The sequence below is a fragment of the Panthera onca genome, chromosome E3, assembly GCF_046562875.1.
Source record: "Panthera onca isolate mPanOnc1 chromosome E3, mPanOnc1 haplotype 2, whole genome shotgun sequence".
NCBI lineage: Eukaryota > Metazoa > Chordata > Mammalia > Carnivora > Felidae > Panthera > Panthera onca.
The window spans coordinates 14,314,928-14,338,064 of NC_138354.1; the positions used below are offsets into that span (position 1 = coordinate 14,314,928).

The 23,137-nt window shown below is 51.7% G+C and overlaps 1 protein-coding gene across 2 annotated transcripts in view; it reads left to right on the forward strand.

Moving 5' to 3' along the window:
- The window catches only part of GALNT17 (polypeptide N-acetylgalactosaminyltransferase 17), a 444,121-nt gene that overhangs the window by 269,090 nt on the left and 151,894 nt on the right, over window positions 1-23,137 (forward strand). The window lies entirely within an intron of this gene.

Sequence of the window (23,137 nt, forward strand, 5' to 3'; positions counted from 1 at the left end):
TAGAGATCATGAAGTTGAGTGGTTTCCAGAGGACATCCTTCAGATCCCACAGGGTGGGATGAGCAGGCCCTGGGAGCTACAGCAGGCCCAGTGCGGGGTGCGAGGCGGTCCCCAGGGGCCACCGCGTCACCAGCCCCTCTCTCCTCTGTGTTGGCCTGGGACTGAGCATTTCAGCTGGGTGCTGTTGCTACTCAGCAGAAGTTCGAAAATAACGGGGCGGGCTTTAATCCTTTTCTTTTGTAGCTGAAAAGTACACGTCCGGCCGCCGGAGCTCCCAGGCAGCGACGGCGCCCTTGGGAGCCCAGCGTCCCGTCTGCCCCCGCGCCATAGCCGACCCTCTCGCGTGTCCCCTCAGACCCCGTCGGAAAAACCTGTGGCGCTTCAAACCGTAGTCTGAGAAATCTTTCCAACAGGAACTGGTTTAGTTTCCGACCATCACGAATGGTTATTTGAGGATCTTATTGAGACTATTTACCGAGGCATTCACCAGCCCACCCTGTTGTTGGCCCTGAACGTTCAGAGGGTGTAACATTTACAGCTGAGATGATCCAATTTCAGTACACATGGTACAAGCTGGAGTTTTCAGGAAATCCACAGCTTCTGTGTTGGCCTCCTCCACGCAGAAAGTGGCAAGGACCGGGAGACATAAGCACACACTGGGTGCCCCGCTGTCATCCTGTGTTCCTGCTCTGTGGCTGCCTGGCACCTGTGACCACCCTCCTCCTGTTTCCGGGGAGATGCCACCATGCGTCCAGCCTTTCGGAGATCGGAGCGAAAACTCGCCTCCCCGCCTCCCTTGTCGCTCAGGTCTGAGGCGAGAACCAGCTTCCCCAGCCAGACTCCCCTGGGGGAGGGTGGGGGAAGACGGCCATCGAAAGACATATCAGCAAATCCATTCACGTGACAGGGAGGAGAAGCCTCTGAAAAGCTAAACCGGTGCCTGTTTTTGTCGGGGTGTCTTGTCCCCTCTTGGCTGAGGGCCTCCAATGGTAAAGTCCTGTGCAGGCGAATCAGTTAGGGTCAGTTCTGTAGGTAGCCACTCAGAACAACTCCTGGGGGCGCCCAGGTGGCCCAGTCGGTTGGGCATCTGACTTTGGCTCAGGTCATGATCTCGCGGTTCGTGAGTTCGAGCCCCGCGTCGGGCTCTGCGCTCACAGCTCGGAGCCTGGAGCCCGCTTCGGATTCTGTCTCTCTCTCTCTCTCTGCCCTTCCCCCGCTCGCACTCTGTCTCCCTCTCTCTTTCTCTCTCTCAAAAATAAACATTAAAAAAAAATTTAAAGAAAAAAAAAAACTGATGCAGAAGAAGTAGGACACTAGAACTATCTCAGAGACCAAATCACTTGGCGTTGCTGCATTTCTGTGAAATACCGTAACCCTCGCACGAAGCTTCACCGCTCCCTCCTTCTGTGCATCGCCCACCCTAATTAGGCAGCTTTTGGAAACACTCACGCTAGTATCTTAAGACCAGAAATCGTCCTTTACCGTTGAGTTCAGGGCCGCTGGCATTAGGAGCGAGGCGTTGCACGGCCCATGGCGACCAGCTGCACGACTGACTCAATCTCTACGCTTAGATTTCTAAAAATGTTGTCTCAAGTAAAGTAAAAGCAAAAAGTTAAAAGGGTTTTCCACCCAGCTTTTCACCGTGTCGCTTCCGCACGCACGGCTTCAGGTGGGCTCTGTCTTAACGGGTTCTCGGGAAAAGCCACAGAGCCGTGGCTGCGACAGGCTCAGAGAGCCACCCTGATGACAGTCTGCACGGCTTGAGGACGCTCCGGTAGCTAATTGATTCGGCCAAGAGAATTTGTGGCTGATGAACAGCGCAGACCTTTTCTTCTCAGCCGGTCAGTGAGAAGGAAGTCTCCCGAATTCTGTCTTCGCGGGGGACTTTTCTTTCTCTTGTGGGGGGACGCGTTCATTTGCAAACAGAAGCATGTTTGAATGTCTGCGGAAATGTCCAGAGACTGTGAGATCCAAGATTATGTTTGCAGAGGCCTCGCGGGGCTCATGCTCGGTTGGACAACAAAATTGCCTTTGAACGGGCCGGGGCTGGAGGACTTGTTAATGGTCTGAGTCAAGGATCCCTCTGATATTCTCAGGCTACAGGGCCCACTTTGTGGCCACTCCAACCGTTTTTCCAGAAAGCGTTCAAGTGGAGACATTGCACCAGAGCTGCCTTTGTGAGATGTGTCACGTCTTCGTGCATGAGGCTGACAGAGCCATAGTCTCTCTCCTTTTGAGGTGAACCCCTTCTCGACCCAGTAGGTCTTTCCGCTGAGAAGAGGCCCTCTGCCCCCCTGGCGTGTGTCTGTCCTTTGAGCGCGTAAAGCCTGTGTTTCCCAGGCCGTGCTACGCCAGTTGGGCCGATGTTAAAGCTCGGTCCATGATAACAGTCACAGATCTGTGGCTCTTCGGAGACCCCTCGCGGGGCTCTTGCAGCGTTTGGCTGGGTTTCTTCCCGGGCAGGGTCTCTGCGGTCAGGCCTCCCGGCTACCGCACAGTCCTTTCATTTCTCTCTCCTGCTGTGCTGTCTCCTGTTCCTCTGATGCCCCGGATGCCAGTCCCGTGGGTGGCATACTGCCCGACACACAGCCGTCCACACTCACCCGAGGTGCTTTGGTGCCTGAGGCCGAGGACTTTGTCTGTCATCATTGCAGAAGGGGCCGGTGTCTATCGTGCTGAGGCTTTGAGCTTTCAAACCCAGTGTTTTCCGGGGCGCCTGGGGGGGGGGGTGCTCAGTCGGTTAAGCATGCGACTCTGGATTTCAGCTCAAATCGGGATCTCACCGTCTGTGGGTTCGAGCCCTGTGTGGGGCCCTGTGCTGACAGCGTGGAGCCTGCTTGGGATTCTCTCTGTCTCGCTCTCTTCTCTCTGCCTCTCCCCTGCTCACACTCTTATTTATTAACTTTAATAAAGTTAAAAAAAAAACCCCACAACAGTATTTTGCTGAATGAGCCCTTTCACGGCAGGCTGGTCAGCCTGGAGTTTGAAAGCCTTTGCAGTTTGCCCGTGAAGATGAGAAAACACACAGCCCACATCCTGGCCTTGCGGTCCCCCGTCGCCTTAGACCGTGGCCCCCCAGCTTTGTACCAAACCGGTGCGCTTTCTCAAGAGGTAGCTTGGAATCCCTCATAAGCACCCATGGGACGAGTCCTTCCGGAAGACACAGTCTGCAGGATAGCTGGGTGTGGCTGCTTGGTGCTGTGACCGTGGGCCTGGCTGGACTACACTTCCCAGAATTCCCCTCCCTGTAGGTTTCCAATGGGGTGGCCCACAAGGGAGATGAGAGTGGAGGTGAGGCAGCGGCCACGTTGTGCACGTTGCACATGCTGTCGCTCATCTGCTGGCTCGGGTAGCCAGCCCCTCTGTGACCGCTCTGCTTTTCCGGTAGCTTCCAGAGCTTCTCCAGCTCTCTCGCGCCGGATGTGAGTATTTAGCTCCACGATGAAGGGCCCCGGCTTCTGTGGGAAGCCCCAAACCACCGAGGCCAGAGACAGCAAGACACCCGGACAAGGTTTGTTCGTCGGCCTGGGCTTCAGCGCGTGTCTGGATTCCAGAATGTTCTCGTTTCTCCTCCTTATATCCATCATCTCCCTTCCCTGACCCTCCGCCCTGTGGAATTCAAGCTCCAGCATCAGACTTGGAGACAAGAGCCTTCCAGAGTCGGCTTGACTGCTCCCACGGTGGTGGCAGCTCAGATCCCTGCACCACACCCAACACCCCTACCCCCACCCTTCCCCTCCACCCTCCCCGAGTAAGGCCCCCACCCAGGCTATTCAGGGTGGGGCATGAAGGTCCAACCCCCTTGCCTGACTGGGGGCATCTCTGTAGGACGACTGGCTTCAGCAATCGTCTGCGGTCCCTGTCCCGTGTGCATCGTAGTTCAGCCTTTCCTCCGCCCAATCCTGGACGTGTGCTTGCGTCTCCGTGGGGGCGGCCAAGTTTCTCCTCCTCAAGCATCTTTCAGCCTCCTACGAAGTTTGCTGGAGCACGAACAACAAGAGTCTGTCATCTCCTTCCTCGGCCATGCTTAACTGATAATAAGATAGACCACGAGGAAACTAGAATCTGGAAACTACAGCCGGTGGGTCAGAAGTTTCGTGACGGTACTGAAAGCCCATCCAGGGAATCGCTGGGAGCTAAGCTGAGTCCAAGCAAGAAGCAAGCCCTTAGACAGAACGAGGGGCAGGTGAGGAAGAGCGAAGGGCCCTGCCGGCATGGGGCTCATAGAGTGTCTGGGCAGGCAGGCTAAGGGAGTGTCATAGCAGAGAGCAAGACCCAGTGTCGCATCGGACCAGAATCCCGGGGAGGCATACGGTCTTTGCTGCGGGGAATGTGAGGGAACTTTCAGAAGAGAGACAGGTTCTGCACAAGGAGCCAGACAGAACCCCAGTCACTCGTCGGAACACAAGCTGGAGCCCAGGTTCTGAAACTTGAGCGGCATCACCTAGAGGGCTTGCTGAAACAGTTCCCAGCCTCGCCCAGAGATTTGCTCATTCAGCAGGCCGAGGTGGGTGGGGCCCGCGGGGTTGCAATTTTTTTTGACATGTTCCCAGGTAATCCTGATGTTGCTGATCTGGAGAACCCTGACATAGAGCAAGACCAGAAGACAGGTGAGCCTGATACGGACACCTGAATACCAGCTCTGAAATGCCTTACTCACGATCAGCAACTATCAGCAAGGACAGAAACCCGAAATAAGGTCGGAGAGTCACGCGAAACAGACAAGCTGATCTTAATCGATAGACTTTGGAGTCAGATGTTCGCTATGGGAAGTGAGTCTGCTACTCTGAGCCCGGTCCTTCATCTGTAAAAAGGTATCAGGTAGGGTTCCGGTAAGAATTGCCAGAGATCAGATGTGGAAGGTGCTAGCGTGAAGTCTGGCCAGAACAAGCCCTCACTAGACAGAATGATTGCCCGATGGAAGAATTAGATGCACCGACGGAATGATCCCAAGCCTTTCATAAGTGTTTGTAGGGCATGTGGGGTGGTGGGGGGATGAAGGTGAAGGGGAACGTCATCTTCAATGACCGGCTTTGGGTTCTGTGGGCAAAGGGAGCCAGTCCCTCCAGAATTTTGGCCTTCTGGTCCCCTGGGCTCTGAATCATACTCATTCTGCTGGACCTCCCTGGTAATATTGAGTAGCTGGGGGTGACGGTGGGCCTAGGGGTAAGAGTAGTGGTACAGGTGATCTTTATTTTTCCTCAGGCAGGGAATGTAAGAAGCTGCCCGGATGGCTTTTCTCCACCAGTTGCATTTTACAGCCTATGATTTGTAGCGAGGGCCGTCATGGCCACAAAGCACGCGACATTATTTATATGTTTGTTCCCTGCCTTGTTCCCGAATGATTTAAGGCAGCTGCACACCCTAGTAAATTCATCCACTATCAGTGCCCGTGGGGAGAGGCAGAGTTTCGTTATCAGCCCAGGCAGGTCGGCTTGGTGGACTGGTCTTCGCAGGAGACCCCGGTGCCATCTTGCCGTCCGGAAAAGATAACCCGGAGTGGCCGTACGGAGGACTTGTTTGAGCACACGCTGCTGAGCCCCACACCGATTGTCTGATTTATTAGGTCTAAGGCAGCCCCGAGGATATGCATTTCTAACAAGTTACCCGATGCTGCAGATGCCGCCGGTCTGGGAGTCGCGCTTTGAGAAGCACTGACCTGGAGAAATTTATGCTGAAGTCTCTCCTCTCAAAGCGTGAGCTTTGCTCAACGTGTCCATGCTCCAGCGATAACTGGGCCTGTTTTAGGTTCTCTCCCCGCCCACAGAGCTGCCGGGAGCCTCTCACTTGTACCCAGCTTCCTCAGGTGTGTCGTGTTCTAGAACTTTCCAACCCTGGCTCCCGTGGAAACCCTCAGTCCTCTGGCTGTCACTTTCGGGGCCGTGGCCGGAGCCAGCATCCTCATTCAACCGTGTTTTCACTGAGACATGGGATGATCTGATGGGTGGCTCTTTCCTGGTGGAGCAGAGGGAGAGAGAGGACTGGGCCTTTGGTGGCAGATAGACCTGGCTTCAGAAAGAACGTGGGCCAGGGACGAAAGTGGGTAAGTGACCCCAGTCCTCTCACCCATTAATCTGCAAACTGGAGAGAATACAGTTTCGTGGAACGGCCGTGAGGAATCAGTTGTACAATACAAAGTACAGCTGACCCTTGAACAACACGGGTTTGAACTGCACGGGTCCACTTACACATGAATTGTTTTCAGTTAATACAGTGCAGGACTGTAGATGTATTTCCATCTCTTTTTGCTTTTCTTTTCTTTTTTAATTTAAAATTTAGTTAGCCTACGGCGCAATATTGATTTCAGGAGTAGAATTCATTGACGCATCACTCACATATAACACCCAGTGCTCATCCCAAGTGCCTTCCTTAATGCCCATCACCCATCTAGCCCATCCCCCACTCACCTCCGTCCATCGACCCTGTTTGTTCTCTATCATTAAGAGTTTCTAATGGTTTGCCTCCCTCTCTCTCTGCCCCCCTTCCCCTGTGTTCGTATGTTTTGTTTCTTAAATTCCACATATGAGTAAAAGCATATGGTATTTGTCTTTCTCTGATTATTTCACTTAGCTTAATACTCTCTAGCTCCATCCACGTTACTGCAAATGGCAAATCTCATTCTTTTTGATGGCTCAGTAGTAACACCCCATTGTGTGTGTATATATATGTATATACATATGTATAAGTACATATACATATACTTATATACATACGTATATGTATACATACATACATATATGTATATATATGTATACATACACACATGTATATACATATGTATATATACATATACTTATATATGTGTGTGTATATGTATATACATATGTATGTATATGTATATACACACGTATATGTATATGTATATGTATATATGTATATACATATACTTACATATACATATCTGTATATGTATATATAGTATATATCTATATAAGTACATATACATATACACATATATGTGTGTATATATGTATATACATATATATACATACATATGTATATACATATATACACACATATATGTGTATATGTATATACATATATATACATATATCTATATCTATATCTATATCTGTATATATCACATTGATGAGGATGTGCAGAAAGGGGAACCCCCTTGCACTGTTGGTAGGAATGCAAACTGTCCAGCCACTGTGGAGAACAGTATGGAGGTTCCTCAAAAAACTAAAAATAGAACTACCCTACGATCCTGCAGTTGCACCATTAGGTATTTATCCTTTTGATTTTCTTAACACTTTCTTTTCTCTAGCTTACTTTATGGTAAGGAGTTGGCATATCAAAAGTATAACATGCAATGGGGCGCCCGGGTGGCTCAGTCGGTTGAGCGTCCGACTTCAGCTCAGGTCACGATCTCGCGGTCCGTGAGTTCGAGCCCCGCGTCGGGCTCTGGGCTGATGGCTCGGAGCCTGGAGCCTGCTTCCGATTCTGTGTCTCCCTCTTTCTCTGCCCCTCCCCCATTCATGCTCTCTCTCTGTCTCAAAAATAAATAAACATTAAAAAAAAATTTTAAAAAATATATAACATGCAAAATATGAGCTGATCGACTGTGTTGTTGGTAAGGCTCCTGCTCAACAGGATATTAGTAGTTGAGTTTTGGGGGAGTCAAAAGTTGTGTTTGGATTTTCCGCTACACAGGAGGTCGGCACCCCTAACCCCTACACTGTGGGAGGGTCATCTATACATGACACCATATTGCCATTTTTCCCTTTTCCTTCCAAAACACATCCTAACAAGAGCCGTATCTTGAAGGAATGACCCACACGGAGAGATGGGGGGCCAGGGTCTCCCTTTAGCATTCCTTAGTTCACATGCTTATGGATGGATGGGTTTCTTTCAGCCCCCCGGTTTCCCCTTGGATTCAATCAAATTGCATGAGCAAATAAATATTTTAGTGGAAATGGTCAGTGTCCAGAGGAAATAGTTCTGACTTCTGCTACTGCTTGTATTGAAATTTTGGACACGTCCCAGGTGTCTGGGCTGGGCGTTCGTGCGGAGATCAGCACAGCATAGTCTTGTCTCCAGGGAGCTCAGTCTAAGCCCCACTCGTGCCGGGGTTGGTTGGGGCTCTCTTGGGACCTTTTCCACCTGAGCCCCGAGTGCAGAAATGGGTCCCTCGGCCCCTCTGCCAGGGCACGTGTGTGCATCCTCTACTGTCAGGACATTCTTGACGGGGCCCTGATTCACCCTCATGGTGAAGAAATACGTGCACTTGGTGAAGAGAAGGAAATGAGCTTTCGTTGGCTCCCTTCTCTGCCCTTCTCCTTCCTTCTTCACATCATGCAACACTCTCCATGCCTTTGCCTCTCCTCTCTGAACAATGCAAGTATTTCTGTTTAGATCTGTCAGGTTGTTCCTTCTCCCTCCCTCCCTCTTTCTCTCTCTTTCACACACACACACACACACACACACACACACACACACACACAGACATCCCTTCACTATTTTCTTTCTTATTGAAGTCAGGTTGACCTACAATGTTATATTAGTTTCAGGTGGTCAGTACAGAGAGTCGACAGTTCTATACATTACTCAGTGCTCATCGTGATAAATAGTTACCATCTGTCACCAAACGTCGTTGCTCCAATAGTATTGATTGTCGGGCCTACCCCTGGCACCTCAGCATGGACTGTATTTGGAAACTGGTCTTTAAAGAGGTCATTAAGTTGGGGCCCCGGGGGGGCTCAGTCGGTTAAGCGTCCGATCTCACAGGTCATGATGTCACGGACAATTCCCTTGCTTCCTATCTCCGTGATGTTTATTTTATACCTGCAAGTTTGTATCTCTCAGATCCCTTTATCTATTTCACCAACCCCTTCACCCCTCTGGCAACCCCTAGTTTGTTCTCTGAATTTATGAGTCTATTTCTATTTTCTGTTGTTGTGGTTTATTTTGTTTTTTTAGAGTCTACATACAGTGAAATCATAGGGTCTTTGTCTTTCTTTATGTGACTCGTTTTACTTAACGTAATACCCGGTAAATCCGTCCATCTTGTCTTGAGTGGCAAGATTTGGAAAACAGTATGGAGGCTCCTCACAAAAATGAAAAACCAGAAATATTATATGCTCCAGTAATTCCACTACTGGCTATTTACTGAAAGAAAACAGAAACACTAGTTTGAAAAGAACATGCACCCCTGTGTTTATTGCAGGATAAATTATTTATAACACTCAAGATATGGAAACAACCAGAGTGTCCACTAACAGAGGAATGGATGACTATGGGGTTTATACACAGTAGAGTATTACTCGGGCATTTCAAAAAAAATACCTTTACTCTGGATGGCCTTGATGGCTCTACTTCACGTCGTTTACACACAGGGAAGAATGAAGTCCATCAGCTTTTTTACGAAGCAGAGGAGAGAAGCCTAGGAGAGACTACGCTGGGTCCTGGGTGAACAATGACCACGGAAATAGCTGTTTTTACTGAGCACGCATTACCACGTGCCAGGGCCCGTGCTAACCACCCTCCATAGATTAATAACCTGTTCTTCAAAAGAAGGCTATAGATGAGGCAGAAAGACCTTACTTACGTCGTTTGCCCACAGCTAGCAGTGGCAGGGCCGGATTTAAATGTAGTGCCGAGGTCTGACCGCCACCACGTGGGGCCCTAACCACCAAGTCCTGAGCAGGCTTGGGAAGGGAGTCACGTCTTGGCACAGCCCCCGTCACTGGAGGACGTTTGACGGTCGCACTGGAGGCTGGTGACCTCTCTGCTGGAATTGGAAATGACCCTAGTGCGCCTCCAGCCCATGGTCGCCCTTCCCTCCTGTCTTCAAGTGTGTGGGAGGTCGGAGGGTTCCGGGAGTGTCTGTTCTTGGCCCAGAGAGTGGTAAAATCCGCAAGCCCAATGGCTGCCCCTGTCATCAGAGCTGAGGGAGCCACATGTGGTGTGCCCGGGAAGCAAAGAAAGGACTCAGAAGGAGTTCGTGTCCATGGAAGCACATAGAAGGAGCTCTCCGGGCTTAAGGGTGAGGGGCTTTGAGGCGGCAGGGGCAGGTCCCACAGGAATGCCCAGGGGGCTGCAGACCAACAGCGGTGCGCCTTCCCGCCTTCCCCGGAGTGTCTGAGGGCACGAAGCAGTGATGGAGAGAGCGGGACGCGTGGCCACCTCTCTTCGGTGAGGGTGGGGAGGCCCTTGGCATTAGAGGGGAACATTTCCCCCAGAGAAAGCTGCAAGCCACATGGCCCATTTCGTGCCCACCACGTTGGTGACACGAGACACTCTCTGCCTCCCCTCCCAGGCCCGTCCCACCCCGCCTTCCTGTCCTTGTCCCTGAGAAGGAGGGTGAGGAAGAGCAGGTGTTTTGGAGCCCGACACGGCCTTCTCTCCTATTCCAGTCTCTTCCAGCTGTGCCGGTACAAGGTAGGAGGGCTGGGGCAGAAGGAGATCATTGTTCCTAACGGTCCCAAGAGGGAAATTCGGATCTCTGTCCTCCAACCGGGAACAGAGCCTAGATAAATCATTGGATGTTTCTGTCCCAGGCAGCTAACCCGCCTCTGTGTCTTAGTCTCCTAAGGCTGCCATGACAGTTTACTGCAGACTAGATGGGGGCTGGGGAGCACTCTAGCAACAGGTGCTGATTTTCTCACACTTCTGGAGGCTGAAAGTCTGAGGTCAAGGTGTGGGCAGGGCTGGTTTTCTCTGAGCCCTCCCTCCTTGCCTCGCAGATATGGCCGTCTTCTCCCCGTACCCCCACAGGGTCATCCCTCCTGTGTGTCGGACAACAGCCACCTTGGATCAGGGCCCACCCTAATGACCTTGTTTTAACTTAATTACCTCTTTCTTTTTTTTTTAATTTTAAAAAAAATTTTAAAATATTTATTTGTTTTTGAGAGAGAGAGACAGAATGCAAGAGGGGGAGGGGCAGAGAGAGAGGGAGACACGGAATCCCAAGCAGGCTCCAGGCTCTGAGCTGTCCGCACAGAGCCCGACGCGGGGCTCGAACTCACGAGCTGTGAGATCGTGACCTGTGAGATCGGACGCTTAACCGACTGAGCCCCCCCAGGCGCCCCAACTTAATGACCTCTTTAAAGACCAGCTTTCAAATACAGTCCATGCTGAGGTGCCAGGGGTAAGGACTCCAACGAGGATTTTGAGGAGACGGCGTGAATTTCGCTCCCGAATACTCCATTACATGTGGCCCACTGCGGCCCCGTGGGAAGCACGCCGGTTTCCTGGAACGCTGGCTCAGATTGCCACCAACAGCCTGCCAGGGTTAGTGATGTCCTCCTCGGCTGCCCACGCGTGTTCTCGTTGCTGCGGACGGATGGATGGCAAGGCCAGAAGTGCCAGGAACACCATCTGTGGGCTCAGTAGGAACAGCTTCGAGAATGCAGGTGCTCTGTGCAGCGACTCGTCCTACAGATGGCTGCGACTTTGGGGAAGAAGAACATCCACAAGATGTATTCTTACTCCATGAGAAAAGGCAGTTTGCAAAACAGATAGGACAGCGTGATTCTGTTTTAAAAGGATGTATGTGTCACTTGCACGCGTGACCACGTCTTGTATCTGTGCAAGCAAAGATGTCTGAGGGCACAGCCCACGGTGGGGTTTATCCTTGTGGGCAGGAAGGTGGGCGGTTGCCATTTCTGGAAGTTCTCACCTGTGTTTGCCACGTCTTCTATGATGACTTTATATTGCTCTTGTAACATAAAAGAGAGAAAGGGCTAGGAACGAAGGGAAAGGGAGACCCAGAGAAGGCAAATGCTCTGCCTTGGAGCTGGGAGTCAGTGACTGGAATTGGGATTTCTGGGCCAGGACTTGAAATGTGTCAAAAATCCAGAAATACCAAAATTAAAAGCATCAGATCAATGAAAGAGTGTTTAGTAAAAGTTTATTGTGCATATAAGAACAGTTTGCTAACTGGGAGCTTTCACGCCCAAAACTGATAGGAAACTCAGCGGCGTGAGGTTACAGGATGGCTTATAAAGTGAGTATGGGGATGTCGTTGAACCTTTACGATAATTTGTCATTACGTGGGGGGTTTCCAGATGGCAGGGGATTGGTTAAAAGTGATTTTCTTACACTGTCTTTAGGACCGTGACTTAAATCTCTTTTATGCTTATCAGAGGCATTGACAAATACCCTAAGTTGTTTTTCACTTATGGTCCATGAAATACTAGGTTCCCTTTTGCTTGTGTGGTTTAAGGGGTTTCTGTCTGCTCAGGGAATTTTCAAGTCTGGCCTCCATTTTGTGTGGAGTTAGGGGCTGGGGTCCAAGAGTTAGGGGTTGGGGTCCAAGAGTTAGGGGTTGGGGTCCAAGAGTTAGGGGTTGGGGTCCAAGAGTTAGGGGTTGGGGTCCAAGAGAGAACGGGGTCCAAGAGAGAATGGAGGGGATGAACGTTTGCCCAGAGTCAGGATGGCCGGGAGAGGATGGGGATATGGCAGAGGCTGGGACCCCATCTGTACAGCTGTGAAGCAGCCATGAGGTAACTACCAGGCTGCCTCAGAAAGCCCTGCAGATGGATGTCCAAGCAAGAGCAGATAAGCGCATCAAAGAGATGAATAGGGTTGAAAGATGACATTTAATGTCCCTCCTAACCCTGAGAGTCTGTGATTCTGTAAAAATGCAAAAGCCCTAAGTTGAGCTGTCTTTGAGGACACGGTGACATTTGATGCTAAGAGCATCTGTTGATATTTTCTTTGAAATCTGCACTGTGCCAACTCTACCTGTAAGGATGACCCACAGGACGTTGGAATACTCCGTAAGTCTCCATAGCAACTCTTTCGGCAGAAGTGTATTTTTAGGGGGATCCGAAGGCAGGAGGACAGCGGGGCATTATTTTTTTCATCTGTATACTTCATGTCCGCGTTCACTACCATTTAATGAAATGGCATTTCTGTCTCAGATTCTTCCTTTACCTGTATTTTAATACCATCACCTGTCATGGGTTCCCAGTTCGGGCAGGGTGTGCAGATGGGCTGATCACGTACAGGTGTTCTGCTCAGACCAGGAGCGTTTCCAGTCTCAGGGGCTGGTGACTGGGAGGCTGTTTCATAAGTGGGAGAGATTGACTGTAACCAAAACCTGGTCCCAGCGTGCTGGCTCAGATCACCGGCAAGAGAAGGTAGTGCAGATGGGAGCATTTTCGTTTCATAACGAGTGGTCTGGAGACTCCCAGGAAAAGCGCCCTTAAACTCGGACAAGTCACGAACAAGGCCATTTGCTCTGGCCTCCATCTGCTTGAGATGCGCTCCCGAGTTCTTTTTTCCCCCTCCAGATTTTACCTGTTCCACTAGAGCCATTTCAAATTCATATGCTTCCTCTATAAATCCAACCCTGGCCCCTCCATCCCAATTGATGGCTTTCTCCTATAAATTTCCTGGAGCGATTATCGGCAGTTCACTGCACACTCTTGGATGTCTACGAAAACATCGTCGTGTGCTTCTGTCTCCTCAGTGTCAAGTCAAGTGCTGTGAACACGGTAGGCATTCAATAAAGACTCTCTGTGTGTTTTGAAGGCCACGGTGATGGTGGGCAGTAATTGTCTACTGCACATTGATTTTGTACTTGGCTGAGGTTGACCTGGATGGCGGTCCTCTTTGTCCCTCCATCCTGCCATCGTCGCAGGTGAATTCAGCATCTCCAGGGCTGCCCCTTCTAGCACGCTGGCTCTCTGATCCTTGGCTTCTTCCTCTCCACCGTCCTCCTGCACTTGGCTTCGTACCCCCGCTCTTGTGGCCACACCTCTAGAGTTCGTCATAACCTACAAAGCGGTAATGCAGACATGCGTCCCCTGATACATCGTTGCTTGCACCACTGGCGTTCCCACTCTGGGTGTTCTTTGATGGCATTGGAACTTGGAGAACACGACCCCCTCTTCTTCCTGTTGTGGGGGCTCCTCTTCCATCACCCCCTCCTTCCCTACTTTAGATTCCAGGGCTCATCGTCAGTCATGCCATTAACTACACAGTAAGTGCTCTGGGTCCTTCGTCTCTTTGTCATACACGTATGGCAGAGCTCAACCCTGGATGGGTCTCTTCCCGATGGACTCGTGCCCTGAGTGGTGTTAGGGACCCTTACTCCAGGGAAGACGGGCTCCTGATCACCAAACCCACAGTGTTAGGGTGATTCCGACTCTCCGTAGTTAGTGTTTCAGTTTGGCCACCCTCCCAATCCAAACTTCTGACCACCCTTCTCCCATGTGCCAAGGGAACACATCTTCTGTCACCGAGGAAGCAGAAGATATCCTCGGCTCCATGGCTGCAGACACAGACTTATAGAAATATCACCACCTTCTCCTCCTTCCCTCCTATTACACTAGAGGGACGCTGTCTTCTCCTAAGTGGGTTCCTTCACCTACATTCAGGATGCAATCCCCTGTCTTCATAGGCTCTCTGCGCTGTTTATTAATAAGCCCTTTCCTCTTTATTCAGCCTTCCCCCACCCGCAAAGAGGTCTGTCCCACTGGTCTTCAAACATGCCTGAGCTCTTGCATTAAAAAACAGAACAGAGGTGCGTGGCTGGCTCAGTCGCTGGAGTGTCCAACCCTTGATTTCAGCTCAGGTCATGATCCCAGAGTCGTGGCATCAAACAAACCCTGCTTCAGGCTCTGGGCTGAGTGTGGACACTGCTTGGGATTCTCATTCTCTCTCCCTCTGCCTCTCACTCATGTTTGTGCTCTCTCTCTCTCTCTCTGTCAAAAAAAAATAATGTAAATAAATAGATAAATAAGTCATTAACAACACAGATCAGTGTCATATTTGCTGGTATCTACTCTCTCTTGTCCCTCATGGCCACAACTCTTAATTTTTGCTCACCATTTCCTCACCTCCTATCCATTCCTGTAGCAGATCATCTCTTCCAAAGATAACCACCAGTATAAATCCCACCTCTTGTGCTCTTCTGACAGTGTATCGCTGATGTGGATCCACTGAGAAGTTGGGTCCTGGGAAGACCTTTGGAACTGTCTCAGCCAATAGAACGTGGTGGAGTATTGCCGTTCGACCTCTGAGGTTGGGTCATAACAGGCAACATGGTGTTTCTCTTTCTCTCAACACACATCCTGGGAGCCTTGAGTCAACATGTAAGAAGTCTGGCTTCCCCAAAGCCACCATGTTGGGATGGCCATGTGGTGAGGCCACATGGACACAAAGAGAGATGCCCAAGGAGCCCTGCCATTTAAGTTTTCCTAGTCTCAACCACCAGGCATGGGCATGAGGAAGACTTTGGATGATTCCAGGCCCCCAGCCTTTGAATTGCCCTAACTCACACCGAGGAGAATAGAGACAAAGCCATCCCCACAGAGCCCTGCCCAAATTGTAGATTCACAGGCAAAATGTATGAGCAAAGACACTGTTAACAGCCCACAGTTCTGGAGTAGTTTGTTAGCCCAGTCAAACTCTTAAAATATCCCAGGCCACCTTTGCCCCATCACATGCTTAAAATGGCTCTTACCATATTGCTAAGTCTGGCAGGTTATTGCTTAGACCTTCTTTCTCTGGACAATTAGCCTCTACACTGTTGACCGCCCATCCCTGAACTGCTAGATTCCGTTGGGATCCATCATGTAACCCTCTTCTGGACTCTCTTGATTTTCTTCTACTTCCCAGGCTACTTCTTTTCCCGTTTTATACATGATTTTGTGCCTGTTAAATGCAGAAATTGTTCAAGACTCAAGCCTAGTCTTTCTAATGTTTCCATTCTCTTCTCGCCCATCTAGGCAAGTTACTCTAGGTTCACATGTCTCTGAACCCCTTCTGTGGACGAATCACAATTTCTATCTTCTCCGGGCTCCTGACCCATATGTCCAGTTTCCTGCTGGCAGTTCCCTCTTGGGAACGTCAGTGTTAACCTCAGATTCAACAGGGCCAAGATTTCAAAACTGTACTCGTGATCTGCAACTCTCTCCACCTGCTCTGCCTCGAGGTTCATGAAATTCAGTCATCGCTTGGACGCTGTCCTACCAAGACTTTGCGTAAGACAGGGAAAGTTCTTGCTCTCGTAAGCCTTTGTTCTAGATATTTGGAGCAGACAAATACATAAGTAGGTAAATAAATAAATACGTTGAAGGATAGGGACAAATACCAGACAGCCAATTCTACAAAAGGTAACGCGCCGTAGACAGTCTGGCCGTCACGAAGAGAGGACACGAAGGCAGAGACACGAATGATAAAAAGAGCCATTGTGCAAATGAGAAATGAAATGCTGGTAGAGGATATGTTCTAAACCCAATTGTGGTGATCGTCGCACAACTCTGCGACCATACGGTAAACTGTTGACTTACACGCTCCGAGGAAGCAGATCGTGGTTTGTGAATTATAATCCCAATAAGCTTTTGTTAAATAAAACTGAGCCACCACATAGAGACTGGGGGGGGGGGAGGGGAAGGGGGCGGAGAGGAGCATTCATGGCAGAGAGAACAGTGAGGAAAAGACCCCGAGTAGAAACAAAATCTTGGAATTTGCGGGAAGGTCAGCGGATCCCCTTGCATACTCGGGACGGTGAAGGGTATGACGATCGGAGGTGGACCAAAGAGGAAGGCACCAGCCGGATCGTGCGGCGAAGCCGGGCCTGGGGCTTGCATTGTGTCCTAAATGGGGTGAAAACCATGGGGTAGAGGAGGGAGGTGGCATGACCCGGCTTGAAAAGATCCCTCCAGCTCCTGGGTGGAGAAGGGACTGTAAGAGACACACGTAGAGGCCAGGAGGCCAGCGTGGAGGCTGCCGCAGGAGGCCAGCCAGGAAAGGCAATTGGTCAGACTAGAGGGTGGATGCGGGCTGTGGGGAGAACTGGGTGTAGTGGGGCTGTGTTTTGGAGCTGCAGTCAACAGAACCTGTGGGGGGCATTCAGTGCGGGGGACAAGGGCCCGAGAAGGATTGAGCATGATCCCTAGACCTTGGCCTGAGCCGTGGGGTGGAGGGTGGTGGTACCATTTCTAGGTGGCAGAGACTTGGGGGCGAGTGCAGAGCTCCACTTTGGCCGTGTTGAGTCTGAGAAGCCTGTTGGGCATGCAGGTGGGTGGAAACGCCTCGTAGGCAGCTGGATTTATGAGCCTGCGGAAATCAGGGCTGGAGTGAAAGCTTTGGGAGCTCTGTGTTGTTATTTAAACCCACGGGGCTGCAGAGGTCACTGAGGGAAAACGGGTAGTTACACAGCGAGGACAGGAGACAGGGTGCAGAGCCCTGAGGACACCGACATACAAAGAAGGAACAGCCTTTGAGCAGAGAGGAAACCCGTGGACCTTTGACCAAAAAGGAAAGTGAGGGGTCCTGCCGCCCGGCCGGTTACCCAGCCGGAAGCATCGTCCGCACCCCTCACCCGCTGTGTCCCACTCAGCCGTCGATGCTAAGTCCTGAATATTGCTCTGGTCTCTTCCACTGTGGCGCAGTCACTGCACGGGTTGTCCTCCACCCCCTGCTCGTTTCTATCCCAACTGCACGCTTAGGGTTTGTGGCAACATGCAAGTTGGATCACGGCCCGCACGCTTGAGTGCCCCCACACAACGTAATGCAATGGTTGCCCTTGGCTTTTGGAGCTAGGAGTCTAATCCTTTACTTGGCCCCAGAGTCGGGGTGCTCTGGCCTCAGGTACCTCACCAGCCCCGGCTGGAACAGTTTCAGCCTCGCTTTGCCCCTAGCACACCAGCCCTCCATCTCTTCTTCCTGCCACATCACCCCCCCGCCACCACCACCACAGGGCCTTTGCACATGCTAGCTCCTCTGCTGGGATGTCTTTTTTCCCCCCCTCTTCTACCAGTTAATTCCTCCTCATCTCTCTTTTAGAGCGTCTTCACGGCGTTCTCCAGGAGATCAGATGCCTCCATTATATGCCCTTAGCATGCGTCTCTCTTTCTGAGCGTCCAGCTGCGGTGAATTGCGTGATTCCCTTTGATCCCATTCCCCACCCCCACCCCCGAAGACAAGGCTTTGGAAGGCTCCCCACAGATGCCTGCCTCCAGAGAACTTGACAAAACAAGTGAGGACAGAGAGAAAGAAGCAGGTACTTATGCTTTGTGACATCGAGTACTTCTCCCTTTGTTCAACCCGAAGCTTTGCTTAGCTCCTTGATAAAACAACAGATTCCACAAAGGCGGGAGGCCACACGCTCCATTGCTCTGGTTTTCGTCTTTCTGCCTCTTGGCCAAGGCAAAACCAGGAATCCAAACCAAAGAGGAGTCACACTGGCTGGGGTGTGGAGGGAAGTCCTCAGAAGGCACGTGTCGTGCCAGCAGCGTGCGGTTAGGCGTAGACCCGCCCTCCCTTGTCTGAACAGTTTCGATCCTGAACTTGGTAACTTCTTTTGTCCTGCTTAGTGAAGATTACATTCAGCCAGAATGATGAAAACACCTGACGTTTATGCATAAGCCTAGGTGATTTCTGGAGAAAACCTCGTCGTCGGTCCAGGGTCGTCACAGGTCCAGAATAACTTCGAGATGGCTCCGTTGGAGCGCCTCGCTGGGAACAGACACTTATTCACGGTCCCCCTTTGACCCTGAGGTCAGAGTCTTTTGTGGGCCGGCCTTGACACACCGAGAAAATTCACCCGGCTTGTGTCTGTGGGCACATCCGGGCCCCGAGCCGATGTGTTGCTTAATTTTTAAGCTGTATTCCTTTAACGCAATAGCAATTTGCATCTCCTGATTACCTTTTTATTACCTGGCGGATAAAAGAGGGATCCAGAACACCACGCACGCTTTCCCACAGGAGGAAAGGAGCCGGACCACGCCGCAGGTCTGCGTGGCCGGGAAGTGTTTGAACGAGGGACGAGGGAGGAAGAGGAAGCACCTTCCTCCATGATAAGCTTAATTGTTTTAAGCAAGGGGATTTCAAGTCGCACACACCTGGGATCAGCATTCAGCTTACAGGTTTTGCTAAGCTTGTGTGACAGGATAATCTCCTTTGTTCAATGCCCGAGGAGGATATTTTCTGCATTATTAGACAAGTCAATGAAGATAAAACAAAATATTAACTATTTTAAGCCGCACTAGTCCACCCCAAAGAAATTGAGCTGCCTCTTCTAATCGTGCCCAGCTTCTTTGTCCTGATGAGAAGGGGGCTGAGCTGCGGGCCGTGGGGGGGGGGGGGGTGGTTTGCAAGGGCCCGCGGCCCCCCACTTGTCAGGTGCTAGCAAGTTAGGTGATTTGTGAAACTGGGGACCTTGTTTCCAGGCAGGGAAAGAAAGAAAGGAAAAGGAAATGAAATCCACAGCGGCGTGACGTCCGTCAGCATATTTTAAAAAGGCATCTATGTCTCTTTTGCAATTATGTTAAACCAGCTAATCCTGTGTCTGGGGCTTCGGCAACTTGGAAACAGCAGAGCAGTTCGGCAGCAGGATCCGGTCGTGCAAAAACTGCCAGTCCCGTCTCTGCCCCTGGGATCCTGTATAATTTCCAGTCGGCTTTTTAAGACAGAAACCTGGCCACCGTCACCCGAGCGGTGACGGCGTCCGCCCGCTCTTCTGGCCCCTTCGAAGCGGGAACAGTCATTAAAAACCAGAGAGGTGAGCTCGCGCGGCCCTTCCCTGGCAGGTCAGCTGAGCCGCTGGTGTTTCACGGGAGCCGCTGCCCTTGCTGGTTTAGGCGATCGGTCCCGGAGCCGCCAGGACGAGCCAGATCCTCCAGATCCCAGCCTTGGCCAGGCGCGGGGGCTGTGGCCGTGGCTTTGCAGATGAACCACCTGCCGGGGGTGTCACAGGCTCCAGGCTTCTCTTCAGAGGACCCGTCCCTCCCCCACGACGAGCCTCACACCCACCAGCTGCCACAGGACATGGGCCTGGCTTTACAGTTTTCCACTACGGAGCCTTTGCCTGGTTGCGGAACGTCAGGGGTTCCCCGGGGGAAGACCGTGGACACCTTTGTGGGTGCGTGCGCACCTGAACCCGAGCGTGGACAGCCCGTCACCTGCGTCACCTTCCGGCTGCTCACCTGTCCTATCTCTGTTAGTTCTGGTGCTCAGCACCGTTCTGGGTGTTTCTATTTGCTGTCTTATTTAATCCGCACAAGACAAGAATGTTCATGAAGTGGGTATAATTATCTCTGTTTTGTAGCTGAGGAAACGCTTGGCTTCCCTGAGCCTTCAACTTGCCCAAAGCTCCTAAGTTTGTGGCACAGCTAGGATTCAAACCAGAGCCTGTGTCCTTGCCTGGGATGCCCCCAAGGACCCGGAAACTAGGATTCGGGGCATGGGCTTTAGTGGGGGGGGGAGATGATCCCCAAAAGCACTGTGAAAGTGTATGCGTTTGGGGGTATGTTTTTGTTTTTGTTTTTGTTTTTTGTATGGCAGCCTCAAGCTGCAGAAAGAGCACTGTACTGGGAGTCAGAAGGGGTCACTGCCTCTCCCCGGGGCCTCAGTGGATTTCTTCAATAACTGCCCTTCCCCAGGGACGCACTTTGTCTGGCCCGACGCCCAGGGGCCAGAACTGCACCCGGGGGTCAGGCCCCAAGGCTTGCCAAAGTGGCTTCTAGTGTATTCACAATGCTGTGTAACCATCACCACTGTGGATTTTATAGCAGTTCCGTCACCCCCGAAAGAAACCCCATACCTCATCACCATCATCCCCTAGTCCCTACATCCCTCCCAGCCTAGACAGCCGCTCCGTCTACTTTCTGGCTCTAGATTCGCCCGACGCTGGGGCCTTTGTCCCCCATCAGCCGGGTGGCCCCTGATGCTGATTCCCTGGCACGTCCAGCCTTCCCAGAGTGCAGGCCCCCAGGCCAACCCGCGTCTGCCCAGAGGACACAGAGCACACCCAGGCCGAGAGGCCTGGGAGCTGGAGGCCGCAGCGGGTGTGGGAGGGCCTCAGGGATGCCGGCGAGGTGCTGTGTGCTCTACCCATCCGTGTATCCTCTCTGCTTCCGTCCATTAAATCACCTCTTTTCTCCCAAGATTGAGGAAGGCTGCTGTGGAAAGCCTCTGCTCCTCCAGTCCCTCCCATTTGGTTGGTCCTCTTCCCAGGTGGGAGAGTAACGTAGCTTTAGAGGGTACGGTCAGGGCATGGGGCCCGAACAGGGAGGTGACGAGGCTTCCAGGTGCAAAGCGGGGCAAGCGGGAGTTTGCAGGGATCCGACCGGAAGCCCGGGGCCCAGAGTGGGTGCAGTGAGGGGCGGGGGGCATGAGGAAGTAGGGACGAGAGGGTGGGAGGGGCAGATCCTGCAGGAGGGCTCTTGGTGACCTTGGTAAGGAGTTGGGATTTTCTTCCAAAGCAAGGGGAAGCCAAGCTGTGAAGCCTGGTGAGAAGGGATGTGACCTTCTGATTTCCTAGTCCGTTTGCCTAGGACTTCGGCCCTTTAGCACTGGATTCCTGTTGGCCTTCTCCAACCCCACCAGTTTCTGTAGCCCTTAAACTCCAGTCCAGTGACACGGACCCTGTCAGTAGCACCCTTGCTCGCCCAAATAGAACTTTGTGCAAATTAGGGTAAGCCACAAGACACGTTAGTGCCATCTGCTGGAAAACCATCATAATTAATGTACCTGTGTATGATTGTGCCCTTTAGAGTTGGGCAGTGCACAACCTGCATAACTGTATAGGGCAACCCTGCCCGCCACCCATGACAAACTTCTCTGATACTGTTGCTTGGATCAGTCAGGGTTCCCTTCTCTTGTCAGACATCCCAGAATCCCGCTTCTGCTTGACATTTTTGGTAGCAACTGCTACCCTCGCCTGGATGGAAAGGAATTTTTCCTTTTATCTGCAGTAGAGTTCCCTCAACACTGACTCTCTGCTAACAAACAGCTAATTTGGGATCCAGCCTCCCAAACCATGGGATGCGTCCTGCATCACTGAGGCCAGCTTTCCTTGCCCAGCTGTGTTAGAAGCGGCCTGACAGGGAGAAGCCACTTAGGCTGGTGGTGTTTCTGGCTCTCTCCTAGTCTCCCGTGGGCACAGCCCCTGACTTCAGCATCTGGGTCAGCCTAGCTGCCCGGGCCTCACACGAGGTCTGCAGTCTCTCCACCGGCCTCTCAGAGAGATGGCCCCGTGAGAAGATGCCTGCCCGGGTCATCGGCACAAAGGCTCAGGGGACAGCTTTGCTCTCTGGCTCCCTCGGTTTCCCCGGCGGTCCCCTGAGAGACGCCGGAGGCGGGGCGGATTTTTGAGGCTCTCAGATCTACCCCCTGGGAAGTGGCCCACTTTGGCTGTGCCACATTTATGCCAGTAGTGACTGAGCCCCAGTGCCGCCCTAGGCATTCTTCTTCCTGTCCCTTCCGACAGCCAGCGCGGGCTCGGCTCCCTGTGTGTGGGCAAAGGTGGGGAGCGACGGAGGGGAGTGTGGGGGAGAAACAGGCCCGAGGCCCAGGTTGCCTGTCAAGGGAAATATTTCATTCTTGTCTAATGGGCCAAGATTCCTTTAGTTCCAACCTGGTCTCCTCTTTTCGAGCACTGCGATTTCCCGGAATGACAAATGGAAACTGCAACAGTACATTAAATAGCATTTCTATGCAATTAAAACACATTAAAATGGCAATTAAGTTTCACAAACAGCCTTCCCTATGTTCCCCGGGTTGATTAGGCTGTTGGTGCTGTTTTCAAGGAGGATTGTTGTAACTAAAGGCTGAGTTGTCATTTTACAGATTGAGCCATTCCGTGGGAAGCAAGGAACCCTGCATTCTAGGTCTCTTATCCTTCCCTTGGCAATTTGGGGTTGTTTTTATTTTCGTTTCTTGATTATGGAAAATTTCAAGCTCGTGCGAAAGTTGAACGGTGTAACCCACCTCCACGCCCCCCGTCGCCCGGCTTCCGCAGTTATCAGCTCTCGGGCAGTCTCCCCTCGGTTATTATTTTTTCCTAAAGAGAAGACCGTGTAAGAGGATTCTGGTAAGAGAAGCTGGTGGGGATTAAAAGCTCTCTAGATCCAGGAGACCCCCGCCCCTCCGAGCAGAATGCAGGCAGGTTGGGGGGGTTGGGGGGACAGTCCTGGGCAGATGTCCCTGCTCACTGGCTACTGAAGCTTGGCCGTTGGGGAACAAACTAGATCTCCCATCTTTCTCTCTGGCTGCCGTTTTTCCACGGGTGGGCTTCATGGTCTAGAAGGCACTTCACTGGGGCTGCTGCTAGGGCCCGATGAGGTCAGGCTTCCGAGGAGCACCCCCACCACCCCCCGCCAAAAGTTCCGACGGGGCCCTTGGTGGCGCCCCCTCCTTCCTCATTCACGAATGCCGACCCCTCTTCACAGGGGCT